This window comes from Acomys minous (assembly GCF_964271855.1).
Source record: "Acomys minous genome assembly, chromosome: 9".
Lineage (NCBI taxonomy): Eukaryota > Metazoa > Chordata > Mammalia > Rodentia > Muridae > Acomys > Acomys minous.
In genome coordinates this window covers 55,889,565-55,892,640 of record NC_140490.1, presented here as the reverse complement: position 1 = coordinate 55,892,640, position 3,076 = coordinate 55,889,565, and positions in this window count along the sequence as shown.

Here is a 3,076-nt window from a genome sequence, read left to right as displayed (position 1 = left end):
TATTAGCTTGAAGGCAAAAATAAAGCGGTTCTTCAGCCTCTCCAACCGCCCTTCAACTCCATCCCAGGACAAACAAGTCCCCCGTCCCCTCCCCCACCCATCCCCTTTAAAGAAAATGAAATCGCTGTTCATGATGGGATGGCTTCAGAAAAAAAAAAAATGCTTGGCCTCCGGAGTTCCAGCTTGAGTGGGTCTCATTCTTACAGACTCCAAACCTTGTGGTTTTTTGGTAGGAGGTAATTTCTGTGCTGGTTATGATTTGAAGGAGCTGGCCCACAGCTCAACCTTGCTTAAATTGGAACAAGATGTCACCCGTGGTCTTGCTCCCATAGTGGGCTCTTGAAAGTAGATTGTCAGATGGATAAATTTTAGGCCCTTCTGGGGGACCCCTGTTAGTGTCCTTGACCAGATGACACCACCATTCTGTCACTGCACTTCATCGACGGAAGAGTGGCTGTGAGTTGTTATGGATGGTTTTCTTTCTTTTTCTCCCCACCTCCCCCCCTTTTTTTTTTCAAGCAACGAAGGCAATGGCAAAGAATATTTCATAAAAACAAGTGACAAATTTCACTCAAGTTACTGACACATACAAGGAAAAAATGAGTTTTTGCTTTGAAGCTAACCAGAAACAAATGGGACCATTTCTCCAAAGGAAAAGTTGGGAGTTTAGTTATGATCCATCTCCCAGAAATCTAGGAAATTATACATACCGTCCCCTCTGTTTATAAAAATATGAATAACATGATTGTGTACTGGGGTCAGTTATAGGTCAGGGGAGAATTTACTGCCTGAAGCAGCTACTGCATCAAGGGGGGGGGGGGGAGGGAGGAGAAGGCAGCTGTTAACCCCTTAATTGTCACTGCCCAAATGCCTGCGTTTCAAGAAAAACTTCGGGAACTCCTTCAAGTTGGGAACTGGGTCTCCAGTGTCTGTAGAGACCTGCCCACAAATGACTCTGAAATCTCTGGGAGAGTTAGAAGCTGGGAATGATAGATGCCACCTCACCTCCCCGGGGTCAAGTAAAGAAGCATCCACAAGAATCGCAAGTGATCTCAGAACGCATCAGGCTGCAGGTAGCCACACGGTTTGGTTCGGTTCTGGGGATGAAGCGGGGACCTGCCATGCTGGCTGGGGAACTGAAAGTTGTAAGCGAGCTGGGAATTTTTTCTAAGTGCTGTTTGCTCTTCCTCCTCCCATTTAATTTACCAACCAAGGAATAAAGTAGCTCTCATCCCTTTACGGGTGAGAGATACTTGGCCCAGAGGGGTTAAGCAGCTTGCACTCTCATGTAGTAAGTACAGTAAAAAGGCTCACACCCAAGCTTTACTGAGTCCAAAGAACACTTCACTCGCAAATTCATGAGTATGAGCCCATACCAGATACCGAAGGTCACAGTGGATGAGTGCAGGCGGGAAATCAAGCCAGGCTGAGGGGTCCCTGGGGTCCTGCCTTATTCACAGTTTATGATCCCTCCCTGCTTGGGGGGTGGGGCAGGGGTGTAACAACAGTAAAACTCAAGTGGCAGTCCCAAGTCAGCCTAGTGGGTATAGGAGGAAGAAAGAGGCTGCGTGGAGAAGGCGAGGAGGATGCGTCCTTGTTGGCAGCCCCAGGGCGAGCAGCCCAGGAAGGGACCTGGGTTGCTAGACCCAGCCAGGAAGGGCCTATGGCCGCGTAGGAGGAGGGTGCGGTCCCAGGGCAGGATTGTTTATAAGCACCCCCTGGCCTTTTGAAAGTACCAGCGGATGGCGCCACCTCTCTCCATCTACTTGAAATCCCCTGTGAGTCACAGCGCCCTTTCAGCCACCTGCAGTCCTCAATCTGCCTCGCCCCTGCCCCCCCCCCCCCCCCCCCCGCAAGAAGATGCAGCCCAGCCAGGGGGCAGAGGGTTGGGAGTCCAGCTGTGATGTGGGCCAGCTGAGGCCAGATTGCTTAGGAGCGCTGCATCCTCGGGGTGGGGGTGGTGTGTGTGTGTGTGTGGGGGGGTGAGTATGATACCCATCTTATGCAATTCTTGTCCAGCCCTATGCAGTGTTTAGAAATAATGCCTGGCACCCAAGAAAGGGTCAGGTCCTGTCAGTTTCTGAGTTCTGGAAAAAAAAAAAGAGACTGTTGTTGCTCATTTCTGCCCATATTTCTAAATAGGATTCTGGTAAAGTGGCGATAGGAAGTCTTTAAAGCATGTGCACCAATAGCTCTGCTTCTCTTTTACCATAGCCCTACTATGTTCCCAGACACTGTACTTAGGATAGAGAAATAAATAAATCACAGCCCTTCGTTTCCAGGCCTGGAGGCTTGAGAAAGCCAAGGAAAGGATTCCTGATAGTTAGGTGTTAGAATGCTTGCCTAGCCAACTCATGGCTCTGGCTCTGTCAACAACAACAACAACAACAACACACACACACACACAAACACGGGGGGGGGGGGCTTACGGGGTCGTGGTGGGAGGCAGGGAGGGAACGCTGGACCAGTGACATAGTTTCAATGAGTGAAGGCACTTGCCCAAGTCTGGAAACCAGAGTTGGTCCCTGGAACCTATAAGGTAGAAGGAGGGAATGAACTCCACACCTACATCTCCTCTGACTCCCACACTCAAGAGCGGTTGGATGTATAAAGGAAGGAAGGATGAATAAAAGGATGGACAGTGGGCTCAGTGTGAAACTGCATATAATTTCCAAAGGAAGATGCTCAGAGGAGTCTAAAAAATGAACAGAATGGTGACCTTAAACTAGTTGAAACTACATTTCCCACAATCCCATTTGCCCTGTGGATTCAGCAATGAGTAGGACGTTAAAGTATAAGGAAACATGTTAAAGTAGGGTCTGGGCAATGCAGTTCATGTGGTAATCATGATGTATGTTGTATTCAATGAGACCTGTTGTTTTGGTGCTCTCTCTCTCTCTCTCTGACCTGGGACTGGCTCTGGAGATCGGGTTGACCTTGAACTCACTGAGATCTGTTTGCCTCTGCCTCCTGAGTACTGGTATTAAAGGCATGGACCATCACACCCCACTTGTCAGTGCTTCTAAATAGGATCCCAGATGGAGCTTGCTGTTGTTGTGCTTTGGACTCCACTTGT